General features: G+C 41.9%; 1 long non-coding RNA gene across 1 annotated transcript; it reads right to left on the bottom strand.

Moving 5' to 3' along the window:
- Positions 1-13392: 13392 nt before the first annotated feature.
- LOC127149826 (uncharacterized) lies at positions 13393-15369 on the bottom strand. The gene is made up of 3 exons (XR_007821536.1): positions 14442-15369; positions 14289-14360; positions 13393-13429 (listed from the first exon to the last, which is right to left on the bottom strand). It is a non-coding gene; the product is annotated as an uncharacterized LOC127149826 (long non-coding RNA).
- Positions 15370-16612: the final 1243 nt, after the last annotated feature.

Genomic DNA, 16612 nt, shown 5'->3' with positions numbered 1-16612 from the left:
ATTTCAGTATAATTACATCAGAAAAACTCACTCCTAAAAAAGTAAAACCTAAAAACTAAAAAGAAAGAAAGAAAGAAAACAACAAGAAGATAATAGAAAATTGAGTGATTTTTCTTTTCTAACCTAAAATGAAAGGATGTTTAATATATAGTGTATCGCGATAGCGTTGGGATGCTTGGAAAAGCTTTGAGGTTAGTGCATCACAGTGTTGCACAACACTTGAGCCTCTGAATTCGAGAGTGTTACAACGCTCTAATGAAATGTTGTAACTCTTGCCTTTTACTTATTATTCTAAGCAGGGCATTGAGAAGTTCTGAGCAAGAGCATTTTTGTCTTTTTGTATTTATTTGAGCATGAATGTTCAAATAAATCCCAAAATACTCCATTTAGGCTCAAAATCACCAGAAATCGGCCGAAATGACAACTCAAACTCAATATCCTCTCATTTTAAGCACGTTAAACTATAAAATTCCCTCAAACTAACGCAATTTAGGCCTAAAAATATAGAGCTTGGAGATCTAGCAAAACCATGTTTTGGAGGGGGTGATGAGTTAGATAAATTCCCTCGAACTAACATGATTTATGTTCTTCATTATTTATTTATTTATTTCAAGCAACATCATATATTTTTGGAAAAGTGTTAGTTTAGCCGATCAGTTTTCGTGCAAAACTAGCCATATTTTCGTGGTTGTTTTATCTTGGAAACTTCATGGTACCTTTGATAATTGCTTGCATAATCAAGGACAAGTTGCGAGATGTTTTAAATAGAGTGAACTCTCCGACACAACCTTTTTAACAAGTTTTTATTTTGCAGTTTCTACTTTTGACAGTCGAGTTGTTGTTTTCATTTGTTCACAATAGAAGAATTCTAGCGACAACAGTACTTCGTTTCAATCAAATCCAAAGCATAATGTCTCACTTGGGCATCAAATGGCAAAGATTTTCACAAAATTGCAAAATACAATATTAGTTTTACTTTCATATGTCACTTTACATATATCACGATTTACTGGTTAATTGGCATTCTGCAAATTAAAATTTACGGATATAATATTTTTGAAGAGTTTTGGAAGTAGTGAAACTATTTATTTGGAATGCAAAATTTTATAAAATCAGTCGGACATTCAAAAAGAAATCTGATTGTTCACACAATATTTTCGAAGAAATGTAATTCTACTTGTGGAATTGAACTTGTGTTGATATTATATTTATGTTTATTTGATGCGATGTGACTCAATATTTAGAATTTGATCATCTGATTCTCTCGACTAGATGCTTACGCTTGATTTGTGGAAGCGGAGCATTTTTTAAAAAACTTCAATCTTTGGGGTTGGTCGACATCAGGAGTTAGGAAGTCTTTTGGATTTTCATGAAGAGAATGTACTCCTCTATTTATGGTCTTGGACTCATTGCTCAATGGACCAGACACATGGGCTCAACCACGTGGATTTATGTCATATTTAACCTTTGTACTAAATTAAACTTATTTTTTTGTTCAATTGGATTTAGGACAAGTAAATAATATTGAATTTGACCAAAATAATTAACTTGATCCAACGGTCATAATAAAAACATGTGGCATCATCAGAATTGGCTAATTTATGTCTTTAATTTTAATTTGGGACACATGTCAATTTTTTAATTAATCCCAAATTCAATCATTTTAGTAAATCATGTGTCAATTTGTGATTTGGTTCCAAAATTTCTTATTAACACCGATCATTTATATAAGAGAAAGAATGTATAAGAAATTCAATTGGGACTAGTTTTCTTTAAGTAAAGATATTTCGTAAAAATTTGAGGGTTGGCCACCAACAGTTATTAACAAATTCAAAGTTCATATAATCCGATGACACACCTTGTGTTGAACTAAAGACATGTGTCAAAGTTCATCTTAAAGATAGACGAGTGAACTTATTTGAAAATCAAGGAACGAATTGGATATACAACAACGATGTGATCAACATTCTCAACGATTAGGCCTATCAAATAGGTTGGAGAAGATTGACAGAAAAATACAAGTCGAGAATTCATGCCCCTCTAGATAAGACGAGCACGATACCAATACTTGTGCTCAACCCTACTAGTTATGGTGAATGAATGCAAGAACTTAGCTTTTTTTTCTTTGTTTTATATGTTGTCCCTTCTTCAAATTACAACCTCGTGAATTTGGCATGGGCGTGGAGTATTTTATGCTTTCCTTACCGTTTGGCATCAACAATATCATAGCTCTACTAACTGTATGAGTAAATAAATTTAAAATAGTAATAAAGATATAGTTAAGACATGGGTGGACGTAATAAATATATTAATTACTATTGTGAACTAAACTAAATAAACATACACAGTTGCCAAATTTTCAATTACAATAAATGCATGCACGAACGTGGGAAAGCTTGAAAGTATGTCTTCTAATAATCCCAAGTACTACGTATCATTTATTGTGAGTACAAACACTAGCTTTTGTATTAATAAAGGCTTCAAGTTTTCCTACTTTCTATGTTAACGAAATTTGAGTTTTTTTGCCAATAATTTTAAAAACATATTTTTAGTCAATCAGTTGAGATATACTTAGATTGTCGGGTGAAGTTATGTTTGCATATGAAATTTGATTTTATTCCATTCCAATCGCAAAGTATGTCACATTTTTTTAATTTTGTAATTGATATCTTGAAATCTTTAAATGGATGTTGGGATTATCCATAGCAATCTATTGTCCCAATATATCTTCATTTCATGAGTTAAAGTGAGTCTAACTCAATGGTAATTAATATGACACTTTTCTATACCTTTAAAGGTCATGTGTTCGACCTACTATCCCATCGTTGTTGTACACAAAAAATAAAGTCTTCTCCGCAACAAAAGATTAGAGTATTAAAATATAAAAAAAATGATTATATTAGGTGTGTAGCCTTGATGCTACACATACCTCCCCATAGTCCCTTCATTTATCACATAACAAAGAAATGATAATTTAACTTTTCTAAGAAAACCAAAATTTCTCATGGTAATTTTTATTTAGACAACTAACTGGATATATGGAGATTATAGGTTTAGCTCGAGCTACATGTTTTTCTAAAATATAGAGAAAGCTTTGGAGTCTAAAGTTAGTTTGAGGAAACAAAAATGAAACTAGGATAATTTGAACCATTTTCACTTAACAAAATAGATTGTTTAAGGATCCAAAACTCGACTAGACATGAGCTTTTATCCAGGGGATGTACATTGTTCATGTCATGAAGGGGGAGATTGTTATTTAAGGAACCCTATGTCAAGAATTTATAAATTTTTGGAATCTTTGTTTGAACTCCTACCATTAAACTTTATTATTGTTAGCACAAATTACCAGAAATTCACTCAAACAATTGTTTGGAGAGGTATTTATATAGACTTTTGGATGGATTCATTCTAGCATAGAATACAAGATCATTTTTATAATTTTCGAAGAATCAATTCATTCGTTCTTTGTTATCTGTTCGACCTTTGGTGCTCATTACTTGACATATCATACAAGGCAATCCAATATATTTTGTGTACGGATTGAAGAACATACCCCATTAAATCAATGCAGTTATGTCTAGAAATATGTTTCCCATTAATTTGTTGATGCTTCTAAAACAAGAGAGACTATGTTTTATAATTTTTAAGTCTCCATAAAAAAGTACTTTGTAAATTAACTTTGTGAAAGTTTAAAAAGCAATACGTTCAAACTACACATTTCATGACTATTTTAATTTACTTAAAACATTTTCAACTTGAACGTGGTTTAAAAAGTATTTATTTGTCATCACAAAATAATAGTATTAAGTTTATTCATAGTTTTTTTCTTTAGTAAAACATGATTCTCTTTTATTCATTTTCATTAATTATATATGTTAACAATAAAATCTAGATAAAAATAGAATTGACCTTCATATGACAATAAAGGTAAATTTGTCCGGAAGGTAAAATAACATGACATGCAACCACATGTTGATGCTTAACTCATAAGTTAATATAGGATATTTGAAAGTGATAGTGACTTGTTTTTTATAAAGCTAGCTATATAATGATGTATTTATAGAAAGAGATGACCTAGATGATTATCCATAGAGTTTCATATCTACATTAGGATAACTCTTCATCTCCTCAAATAAGAGTATGTGAGAAGCATGTGCTTAATTGGCTTTTTTGTTGCTTGGTCAAGACCGAGCATTTTGGTTATTAGAATGATGTTCTTGGGTTGTTCATATCTCCTTAGACATTTTATCAGGCTTGGCCTCTTCTTTAAGCTCGTTTTAATTCTAGGATGCTATTTTTGGACTAAATTACTTTCTTAATCCTGTTATTTCTGTTATCGTGTGATGTCGATTATGTACAACGGCCCAAAATCATTCCTAATAATAGATATTTTAATTTAATCTCTTCAAAGTCTTTGTAGTTGTGTTTCCATATGGTTGTGTGATGTGTCTAAGCAATTATATTCCCAATTTGATGATTTTTATTTTTTTTTATTTTCACAACAATAATATTATATTAGAGTACCTTTTGTGGAAATTAATCTTCTGCTACAACTGGATTTAGCCTCCTCAAATACTTTTGTCACTATCACACCCTTTTGGGGAAAAAAATATACATATATATCTCTTATCTCTCGGACATTCTTTTTTTTAACTTTATTTGAATACAAGTTTATGAATAAGTAAATCTTACTAATATTACTCCTTCACAGGGAAAAAATAAATAAATCATGTAATTAAATTAAGAATAATTCTACTGTTACAAGAAGAAGGGGTTCTACCAACGTAGAGAGATGCATCGGCAGATATCAAATCTATGTCAGGAGAGGCTACGTCGACGCAGAAATGGCTATCGGCAAGAGCGTCGTGAGAGACGCGTCATCAAAGGCACTCCTGATGCACAAACGAGATGAGGTCGGCAAAGGGTTAATGTCGACACACTGTTCGTTGACATGGTTAACACGTCGACAGTGGGAAACTACCGACGTTTGGTAACGACGTTGCGAATACCTTACTATCAACGTCATCTAGTACGTTGACATCGTCTAGTACGCGACGTCGGCAATGTTATCTGATTTAAATTCAATGAAATTCTAAAAAAATTAAGATAAAATTAATAAAAAATTATTAAAATTCCAAATCGAATTACAATTAACGTAAAATTAAAAAATTATTAAAATACCAAATCGAATTTAGATTAAAATTAATTCAAATATTAAAAAAGTACACATTCATAGGTTCAGAAATTACATGAATAATAAAAAGTAAAAACTAAAAACATAGTTCTAAGCACCGACGTTAGTTTCCCAACTTCTACACATTGTCATCAGCGTCAGTTTGATTGTAGCTAGTATGTATTGAATAAGAAATTTTGGAACCAATCACAAATTGCCACATCATTTACTAAAATAATTATATTTGGGATTAACTAAAAATGGGCATGTGTCCCAAATTAAATTTAAAAACAAATTGGACAATTCTAATGATGTCACGTGTCTTTATTATGACAATTGGGTCAAATTAATTATTTTGGTTCAATTAAATATTATTTAGTTAAGCTAAAATTCAATTGGGCCCAAAAATAAGCTTAATTTAGCCTAAAATAAAATATGACCCAAATTCATGTGATTGAGCCCATGAGTATGGTCCATGAACCAGAACAGGCTCAAGTCCATAAAAGCCCACCAGGGAACTCTATAAATAGAGGAGTTCTCTTCATTTGTGGGGATTGAAAATTTTTTACTCTAGAAGGTCTATAGAGAATTCTCCCAAGAGATAGAAGCCTCCTCAACTCCTGAGTCGACCACCCTCGAAGATTGAAGCTCTTGAAGATACAAGCTTTCTTCCAAAACTCCAATTTCAAGAACATCTTCAAATATTGAAGCTGTAACGACCCGACTCTTTATGCTGAATCGAAGTGGTTACTAAATCTAGGATCAGTGTTTAAGTCATAAAATCTGGTGTAAATAAATGCAAAGAAATCTAGCAAATTTATTTATGAAAGATAGTTAAAGTAACATGTAGAAATACGAGTTAAGTTTAAAATCCCTAAGCGGGCCCTATCTACATAAAGATGGTAAATAATGAAAGTACTCGAACTCAAGTGCGAAAATCTGAAATAAAGGTAAGCGGAAGCGGTAGCCCCTATGGCCCTTCACGGTCTCACTTCGAGTCGCTCGCCAGTTTGCCCTTGCCCTTACCTCGTCCTCTACCTGAAAACATGAAATGAAGAGAATGAGTATAAAAATACTCAGTAAGGGACCCACTACTAGTCCCACTAGGTGCCTGTTAACATTCCTATCGAGTCCTGAAACTAGTACCCAATCTCTGGCACGCTCCCGAACACGTGCGACATGCGCCCCGTAGGGACATAACTCTGGTCTTCGGTGTCCAGGGGACACTTAGGACCGTCGGGATGCGAGGACCCCGTCGAGTCGCTCGAGTCATATCTATAGTCATGCTGGACTGGCGCCCCGTCGAGCCTAACAGTCCTAAATAGGTGGTGATCCCGAAGGACACCCATGCAGGTACGACTCAGATAGGAGAAGTTAACAGATACCCCAATCCCAACATACATATGCATACGTCATCAAATTATCATCAGAAAATAACCACCATCTCATCCCCCACTACAGCTATCATCAAACAGTCGCTAATAGTTCTCATTATACAGTCACCCACGTCATAAGCCCATCAGTCTTATCATACAGTCACATACATCATAAGCCCATCAGTCTTATCATACAGTCACATACATCATAAGTCCATCAGTCCTATCATACAGTCACATACATCATAAGTCCATCAGTCCTATCATACAGTCACATACATCATAAGTCCATCAATCTTACCATACAGTCACATACATCATAAGTCCATCAGTCTTATCATACAGTCACATATGGTTCGAGGGTTCTCATTACTATAATATTATGCCGAAGTATGGCCATGTCATTCGTCAGATCATGATAAAATATTATCATACATCGTAAGCCCAACCATCATCGTATGTCACTGAAGGAACATGCAACATCAAATTCTCACATGGGGCTAGTAGTAGAAATCTCTTACCTCGAGATGTTGCTAGATGGGTTCCTACTGAGGAAGTCCTAAGCTGCAGCAGCTATTTGGTCCAATTTGCTTCTTGAGGAAAGTAATTAAATTAATTAAATTTCCAAATTAACTCATTTAATTACTGGGCAGGCTAGGGAATTTGGAAATTACCAAAAATTTAGGTGGAAGGAGCCAAAACAGGCTTGGCGGCTCGACTGGAAGAAGACAGGACCGGCTCGGCTTGGCGTAGGCGCGGCTCGGCTCGGTACAGGGACTTCGCGTGCGGCTCGGCTTGCTACAGGGAGGGGGCGCGGCTCGGCTACGCGGAACGCACGGCGCGGCGCGGCTGCACGCGGGGAGAGCTGGGCACGTGTGGCGCGGACGCGGGTTTCGGTTTCGGGCGCGCGGGCGGTTCCGGGTTCGGACGCGCGGGTGGTGGTTCCGGGTTCGGTTTCGTCCGTCGGCTGGAGGCAGGCGCGTTCGCGGCTTCGGTGCGGCTCGGGTGTAGGCGCGTTCGCGGCTCCGATTTGCAGACGCGTTCGGCTGGCGACGCGGCTTCGACGTGGAGATGGATCTCGGCTTCGGGACGCGACGAGTTTCGGCTGATCTGCCTCGGATCGAAGCGGCGCGAGGGGTGGCTTCGGCTTCCAGTCGTCTTGCAGACGCGTGAATGGACGGCTTCGACTCGGCTTCGGCGTGCGAGGAAGCTTGGACGAATTCTGGCGCGGCTGTGCGTGTGGCGTGGGTAGGCGGCTAGGGTTTCGCGACGGCGGCGGCGGCGGTGGCTCGCGGCGGCGGCGGCGGCGCGGCTAGGGTTTTCTTCTCTCCCTCTTCTCTTTTCTTTTCCTTTTCTTTTCCTTTTCTTTTCCTTTTCTTTTCCTATTTATAAAATAATTTCCCTCTTTTCTCTTCTTTGATTAATTCCAAGTTTCACCCTTCTCTCTCTAAAATTTCACCCAATTTCTCAACAAATCCCTCCTTTCCCTCAACTTTTAAATACGTATAAAAATCTTAAATACCAAGATAATTTCATTTGGAGTTTACTTAATACTTTAAAAAAGAAAAATCCAAATCTTAATGATATAAGTTCCATTATTTAATTATAAATAAATAAATAAAATAAAATAAAAAAAAATACTAAGAAAAATGGATACAAGATCATTGGGGCGTTACATACTTCCCCCCTTAGAAAGCTTTCGTCCTCGAAAGCTCTAATCCTCGAACATTTCTGGGTACTGGGCCTTTATGTCCTCTTCTCTCTCCCACGTGGCCTCTTCAACTCCATGGTTCTGCCAGAGGACTTTGACTAGTGGAATATCTCGACTACGAAGCTTCTTGACCTCTCTTGCCAAGATCTCGACAGGCTGCTCCTCGTAGCTCAAGTTCTCACTGACCTGTAGGGGCTCGAAGTCCACGATGTGCGTCGGGTCTGCGACATACCTCCTCAACATGGAGACATGGAATACGTCATGCACTGCTGAGAGGGATGGGGGCAAGGCCAAACGATAAGCCACAGGGCCAATCCGTTCCAGTATCTCAAATGGCCCCACGAAACGTGGACTCAACTTCCCCTTCTTCTCGAACCTCAGAACGCCCTTCATCGGTGCTACCTTCAAAAAGACCATATCTCCCACTTCAAACTCGAGGTCCTTACGTCGTACATCAGCGTAACTCTTCTGTCTGCTCTGTGCGGTCAGCATACGAGCTCGGATCTTCTGTATGGCTGCATTGGTAGTCTGCACTAACTCGGGGCCTAGCATCCTCTGCTCTCCAACCTCGCCCCAGCAGACAGGGGATCTACAGCACTTGCCATACAGAGCCTCAAACGGAGCCATACCAATGGTAGCCTGGTAACTGTTATTATAGGCGAACTCCATTAGATGCAGGTGGGAGTCCCAACTTCCTGAAAACTCTAGCACACAGGCCCGCAGCATATCCTCCAAAATCTGGTTCAGTCTCTCTGTCTGACCATCAGTCTGAGGGTGGAATGCCGTGCTGAAGTCCAGCCTCGTACCTAATGCAAGTTGGAGCCCTTGCCAAAATTTCGAAGTGAAACGGGCATCCCTGTCTGAAACGATGGATACTGGTACTCCGTGCAGTCTTACTATTTCCGTCATGTATAACTGCCCCCACTTGCTGGCAGTGTACGTGGATTTCCCTGGCACGAAGTGGGCTGTCTTCGTGAGTCTGTCGACCACAACCCAGATCACCGTGTAGCCCTTCATGGTCTTGGGCAGTCCCGTGATAAAGTCCATCGACACACTCTCCCACTTCCACCCTGGCACACTCAAGGGTTGCAACAACCCTGCTGGATGCTGCCTAGGTGCCTTCACCTGCTGGCACACCAAGCACCTACTGACGAACTCTGCTACATCCCTCTTCATGCCCCTCCACCAATAGACACTCCTTAAGTCCTGGTACATCTTCGTACTCCCAGGGTGCATGGTAAACGGGGAACTGTGAGCCTCAGTCAAAAGCTCTGTCTTAACTGCGCTGTCTTCCGGCACACACAGGCGTCCCTCAAACATAAGGCCATCATCAGAGGATATAGAGAACTCTTCACCTTGCTCCGTCTCTACCATACGACGTTTCTCTGCCAAGTAAGGATCACTCAGCTGAGCAGCAATGATCTTTTGCCTCAAGGTTGGCTGAACTGTCAACTGAGCCAACTGTGCGGCAACCTCACCTACTGAGACTGCAATCTCGGCTCTCTCCAAATCCCTGAGTAAGGGGGTCTGCTTCGTGATTAGCGCTGCTGAATGTGCAACCTTCCTACTCAGCGCGTCAGCCACTACATTTGCTTTACCTGGATGGTACAGGATCTCGCAGTCGTAGTCCTTCACCAACTCGAGCCACCTCCTCTGCCTCATGTTCAACTCCTTCTGAGTGAAGAAATACTTCAGGCTCTTGTGGTCGGTGTAAATCTGAATCTTCTCACCGTACAGATAGTGCCTCCATATCTTCAGTGCAAAGACTACAGCTGCCAACTCCAAGTCGTGGGTAGGGTAGTTCCGCTCATGATTCTTCAACTGGCGTGAGGCATACGCAACTACCTTACCTTGCTGCATCAGGACACCTCCCAGTCCTTTCTTAGAGGCATCACTATAGATCACAAAACTTCCCGACCCATCAGGCACTGTCAGGACTGGTGCCGTCACTAGCTTCTGCTTAAGCTCTTGGAAACTACTCTCACATGCTGGGCTCCAGACAAAAGGGGTTCCCTTCCTGGTCAACTGGGTCAATGGGCTGGCTATGCGTGAGAAGTCTCCTACAAACCTCCTGTAGTATCCTGCCAGACCCAGAAAACTGCGAATCTCACTGACTGTAGACGGTCGAGGCCAGTTGGTCACCGCTTCGACCTTAGCTGGGTCCACCGAGACTCCCTCACTGGAAACCACGTGCCCTAAAAATGTCACCTTCTTTAACCAGAACTCACACTTGGAGAACTTGGCGTATAGCTTATGAGCTCGAAGGGTCTCCAAGACTTGGTGCAAGTGCTCTTCGTGTTCGGCCTCAGTCTTGGAATAGATCAAGATATCGTCAATGAAGACTATGACGAATTGGTCTAGAAAGTCCTTAAACACCCTGTTCATCAAATCCATGAACACTGCAGGGGCATTAGTTAAACCAAAGGACATCACTATGAATTCGTAGTGTCCGTACCTCGAACGAAAGGCCGTCTTGGGAATATCACCGTCCCTAATCCTCAACTGGTGATAGCCTGATCGCAGGTCGATCTTGGAAAAGACGGTGGCCCCCTGTAACTGGTCGAACAGGTCCTCGATTCTGGGTAAGGGGTAGCGGTTCTTAACTGTCACCTTGTTCAATTCTCGGTAGTCAATGCAAAGGCGCATCGACCCATCCTTCTTCTTCACGAACAACACTGGGGCTCCCCAAGGTGATACACTGGGCCGGATAAAGCCCTTGTCCAACAGCTCCTGTAACTGGACTTTCAACTCCTTTAACTCGGCTGGGGCCATTCTGTAAGGAGCTCTAGAAATAGGGGCGGTGCCGGGCTCTAACTCAATGGCGAAGTCTACCTCCCTGGGAGGCGGAAGTCCTGGGAGTTCGTCGGGGAAAACGTCAGGGTACTCCCTTACTACTGGTTCGGAAGATAGGGAAACTTCTGGTTCTGCCATATCTACTACATTCGCCAAGATACCCCAAGTACCCTGGCTAAGTAGCTTACTCGCCTTCATTGCTGAGATGACCTTGGGTATACCCACCATGCCTGCTCCTCTAAACTTAAACTTATCCCCGGAAGGAGGGTTAAAGACTACTTCCTTATTAAAACAGTCTATGGTTGCATGGTTAGTTGACAACCAATCCATGCCTAAAATTACATCGAAATCTTGCATATCTAGCACCAGTAAAGTTACATTCAAGGTATGGTTTGCTATTTCTACCCAACATGCCCTTATTTTTTCCTTAGACAAAAGGACCTCTCCAGAAGGAGTAGAGACAGACAAGGCACTACCCAACGGTTCTACTTCTAAACCCGCATGCTTGACAAAAATAGAGGATATAAATGAATGCGATGACCCCGAGTCAAATAGTACCAAAGCATAATGCCCCAAGATTGGGAGCGTACCTGTCACCACCGTACTAGCTCGCTCGGCCTCCTGCCGGTTCGTGGCAAAGACTCTCCCTTGCTGGGGAGCAGAGGGCTGACGTGGCGTCGTCTCTAAGGGTTTCCGAGGACACGCATCAGCGGTGTGCCCCGGCTGCCTGCACCTGAAGCAGACTCCACTCCCAGCTAAACATTGTCCTCCATGGACCTTCCCACAGGTAGTACAAGTGGGTAGCTCTCTCAAAGTTCTCCCAGCTGCTGCCAGCTCCCGACGGTGTCTCTGGAAGACACCTCCTGACCTCGGAGTCCGCTGTGGTATTACGTCGGGCTGCGCCTCCGCCTTCCTCTTCTGTCCCGAGGCTGACCCTGTGCCGACAACCTTAGATTGATCAGCTCTCTCATGCAGGCTCAGATCCAGTGCTATGCGTAGAGCATCCGCATGAGTGGTTGGTCGAAGAGCTCGTACAAAACCCTGGAGGTCTAACCTGAGGCCATTAACAAATCTCTCAGTCCTGGCGGCCTCATCCCTTACCACATCAGGGGCAAAACGGGACAACAGGTCGAACTCGGCATCATACTGTTCCACGCTCAGTTTGCCTTGCTCCAAGTTTAGGAACTCTTGGAGCTTGGCGTGCTTCACGTTGGCAGAGAAGAACTTAGCATAAAAGCTCTCCCTGAATTGCTCCCATGTGATCTTGCTGGCATCTCCTCCCAGCGCCCTCTCAGCAGTCTCCCACCAGGCAGTCCCCCTATCCTCCAAACAGAAAGCTGCACACTGCACCTTCTGGTCTTCTGGGCACTTCATGTACCTGAAGATCGTCTCTATGGATGTCAACCACAGCTGGGCTCTAAAGGGGTTGTCCAAGGATCCGTCGAAAGTCTTCGGGTTGTACTTCCTAAAATCCCTCAAGTGCTTGGCCTCAGCTGACAGTTGTACTGGCACCGGCTGAGCTTCCACCGGGGCTGGAGGGATGACGGGCTGGTCCTGAACAGGGGCTGGAGGGACTACAGGCTGGTCCTGAACGGGGGCGGCCTGGTTCTGCTGAGCAGCGAGGAACGGCGCTAGAGCAGCTTGCAGCATGGCCTGGTAACGCTGCTCCATTGCGGCGAGATCCGCCTGAGTGACCGGTGCATTAGGGTTGACTGGTACGTCGGGGTTGACTGGCGGCGCGGCAGGTTGCTCCGCCGGTTGGCCACGACCGGCTCCTCTGCCTCCCCTGCCACCTCCTCGACGTGCACCTCTACGTGGCGGCATTCTTCCTAAAATTCACCAACAAATTTTTCACCACTAGAGCTCAATATTCTCTCTCTAAGTCTAATCTAATCAGGCAACATTATAATCTTAATATTTGTAAAGCTTTAGGCATACCTGGCGAGTGACGAAGGACCGTATAGCCATAGGGTGAGGTAAAATCAAAACAAAATGACTTACATCATAAGTCAGTCTACAGGACCTAAAACACTGCGCTCTGATACCAACTGTAACGACCCGACTCTTTATGCTGAATCGAAGTGGTTACTAAATCTAGGATCAGTGTTTAAGTCATAAAATCTGGTGTAAATAAATGCAAAGAAATCTAGCAAATTTATTTATGAAAGATAGTTAAAGTAACATGTAGAAATACGAGTTAAGTTTAAAATCCCTAAGCGGGCCCTATCTACATAAAGATGGTAAATAATGAAAGTACTCGAACTCAAGTGCGAAAATCTGAAATAAAGGTAAGCGGAAGCGGTAGCCCCTATGGCCCTTCGCGGTCTCACTTCGAGTCGCTCGCCAGTTTGCCCTTGCCCTTACCTCGTCCTCTACCTGAAAACATGAAATGAAGAGAATGAGTATAAAAATACTCAGTAAGGGACCCACTACTAGTCCCACTAGGTGCCTGTTAACATTCCTATCGAGTCCTGAAACTAGTACCCAATCTCTGGCACGCTCCCGAACACGTGCGACATGCGCCCCGTAGGGACATAACTCTGGTCTTCGGTGTCCAGGGGACACTTAGGACCGTCGGGATGCGAGGACCCCGTCGAGTCGCTCGAGTCATATCTATAGTCATGCTGGACTGGCGCCCCGTCGAGCCTAACAGTCCTAAATAGGTGGTGATCCCGAAGGACACCCATGCAGGTACGACTCAGATAGGAGAAGTTAACAGATACCCCAATCCCAACATACATATGCATACGTCATCAAATTATCATCAGAAAATAACCACCATCTCATCCCCCACTACAGCTATCATCAAACAGTCGCTAATAGTTCTCATTATACAGTCACCCACGTCATAAGCCCATCAGTCTTATCATACAGTCACATACATCATAAGCCCATCAGTCTTATCATACAGTCACATACATCATAAGTCCATCAGTCCTATCATACAGTCACATACATCATAAGTCCATCAGTCCTATCATACAGTCACATACATCATAAGTCCATCAATCTTACCATACAGTCACATACATCATAAGTCCATCAGTCTTATCATACAGTCACATATGGTTCGAGGGTTCTCATTACTATAATATTATGCCGAAGTATGGCCATGTCATTCGTCAGATCATGATAAAATATTATCATACATCGTAAGCCCAACCATCATCGTATGTCACTGAAGGAACATGCAACATCAAATTCTCACATGGGGCTAGTAGTAGAAATCTCTTACCTCGAGATGTTGCTAGATGGGTTCCTACTGAGGAAGTCCTAAGCTGCAGCAGCTATTTGGTCCAATTTGCTTCTTGAGGAAAGTAATTAAATTAATTAAATTTCCAAATTAACTCATTTAATTACTGGGCAGGCTAGGGAATTTGGAAATTACCAAAAATTTAGGTGGAAGGAGCCAAAACAGGCTTGGCGGCTCGACTGGAAGAAGACAGGACCGGCTCGGCTTGGCGTAGGCGCGGCTCGGCTCGGTACAGGGACTTCGCGTGCGGCTCGGCTTGCTACAGGGAGGGGGCGCGGCTCGGCTACGCGGAACGCACGGCGCGGCGCGGCTGCACGCGGGGAGAGCTGGGCACGTGTGGCGCGGACGCGGGTTTCGGTTTCGGGCGCGCGGGCGGTTCCGGGTTCGGACGCGCGGGTGGTGGTTCCGGGTTCGGTTTCGTCCGTCGGCTGGAGGCAGGCGCGTTCGCGGCTTCGGTGCGGCTCGGGTGTAGGCGCGTTCGCGGCTCCGATTTGCAGACGCGTTCGGCTGGCGACGCGGCTTCGACGTGGAGATGGATCTCGGCTTCGGGACGCGACGAGTTTCGGCTGATCTGCCTCGGATCGAAGCGGCGCGAGGGGTGGCTTCGGCTTCCAGTCGTCTTGCAGACGCGTGAATGGACGGCTTCGACTCGGCTTCGGCGTGCGAGGAAGCTTGGACGAATTCTGGCGCGGCTGTGCGTGTGGCGTGGGTAGGCGGCTAGGGTTTCGCGACGGCGGCGGCGGCGGTGGCTCGCGGCGGCGGCGGCGGCGCGGCTAGGGTTTTCTTCTCTCCCTCTTCTCTTTTCTTTTCCTTTTCTTTTCCTTTTCTTTTCCTTTTCTTTTCCTATTTATAAAATAATTTCCCTCTTTTCTCTTCTTTGATTAATTCCAAGTTTCACCCTTCTCTCTCTAAAATTTCACCCAATTTCTCAACAAATCCCTCCTTTCCCTCAACTTTTAAATACGTATAAAAATCTTAAATACCAAGATAATTTCATTTGGAGTTTACTTAATACTTTAAAAAAGAAAAATCCAAATCTTAATGATATAAGTTCCATTATTTAATTATAAATAAATAAATAAAATAAAATAAAAAAAAATACTAAGAAAAATGGATACAAGATCATTGGGGCGTTACAGAAGCTCCTTTGAAGCAAGCTTTCTTCCAAGTCCTCAACTTCAAGAACACCCTCGAAGATTGAAGCTTCTTCGAAGATACAAGCTTTCTTCCAAGACTCCAACTTCAAGAACATCACGTGCTTCGCTTCCTCAATCAAGCGTAAGCATCCAGCCGAGAGAGAATCAGAGGATCAAATTCTAGAGATCGAACCACATTGCATCAAATTAACATAAATACAACATCAACACAAGTTCAACTCCACGAATCAAATTTCTCCAGAAATCTCGTGTGAACAGTATGATCATAAGGACATGGGCAGAATGTGAAAAGAAGAAAGTTGAACATTATTACGAGCTTCATTAAAGAAAATACAAGGTTGCTTCAAATGGAAACAACCCTTACTTTGGTGGTTCTAGAAAAGTGATTGGAAAGAAAGAAGCAGCAAATTACAAGATCGAGAACCAAACAGGTAAGCCATAGAAAGTTTTCCACTTGTGTATTAAGTAAATGTGATTGATAGTGTTTTTAACAATCAATCATATTTACGTAACATGCAAGTGGGGAACTTTCTATAGTCTACTTGTTCGATTCTTGATCTTGTCATTTTGTGCTCCTCTCTTCTGAATCAATTTTCTGGAAGCACCAAAGTAAGGGTCGTTTCTGTTTGAAGCAACTTTATATTTTCTTTGACGAAACTCATAATAATGTTCAACTTCCTTCTTTTCACATTCTGCTCAGTCCCTATGATCATACTAGCTACAGTCTATTGTTCAACTCTTGGCTGCTACTATTTAACTTTCTTTGAGCTCCTTCATTGCATATAAACTTCTCTATAGCCTTCTCATACTATTCCTTTTCTTTATTCGCTACTTCAATATAGTAGATTGTAATTTTAAAATATACAACAAATTTAATATCAAACATACATACAATATTCATTTTGTCAAATAATTATGGAGTCGAAAGTTGAATTTCTTACATCAATTATCAGATTATGTCAATATCATAAAACACATATAAGATTTTCTATTCACAAATAACAACAAGTGGCCTTGAATTGTTTTTAAACAAATTTCAAACATATATAGCTCCCAAATTGAAACTGAAATTCAAATTGAAATTTTGAAATTCAATCTCAAATTCAACTTCAATCTCAACTTCAATCTTACATCCTAACAACACTAAAT

The sequence above is a fragment of the Cucumis melo genome, chromosome 1 (genome assembly GCF_025177605.1).
Source record: "Cucumis melo cultivar AY chromosome 1, USDA_Cmelo_AY_1.0, whole genome shotgun sequence".
Lineage (NCBI taxonomy): Eukaryota > Viridiplantae > Streptophyta > Magnoliopsida > Cucurbitales > Cucurbitaceae > Cucumis > Cucumis melo.
The sequence above is the reverse complement of the archived record's forward strand: the minus strand, read 5'-3'. Positions and strand labels throughout refer to the sequence as shown.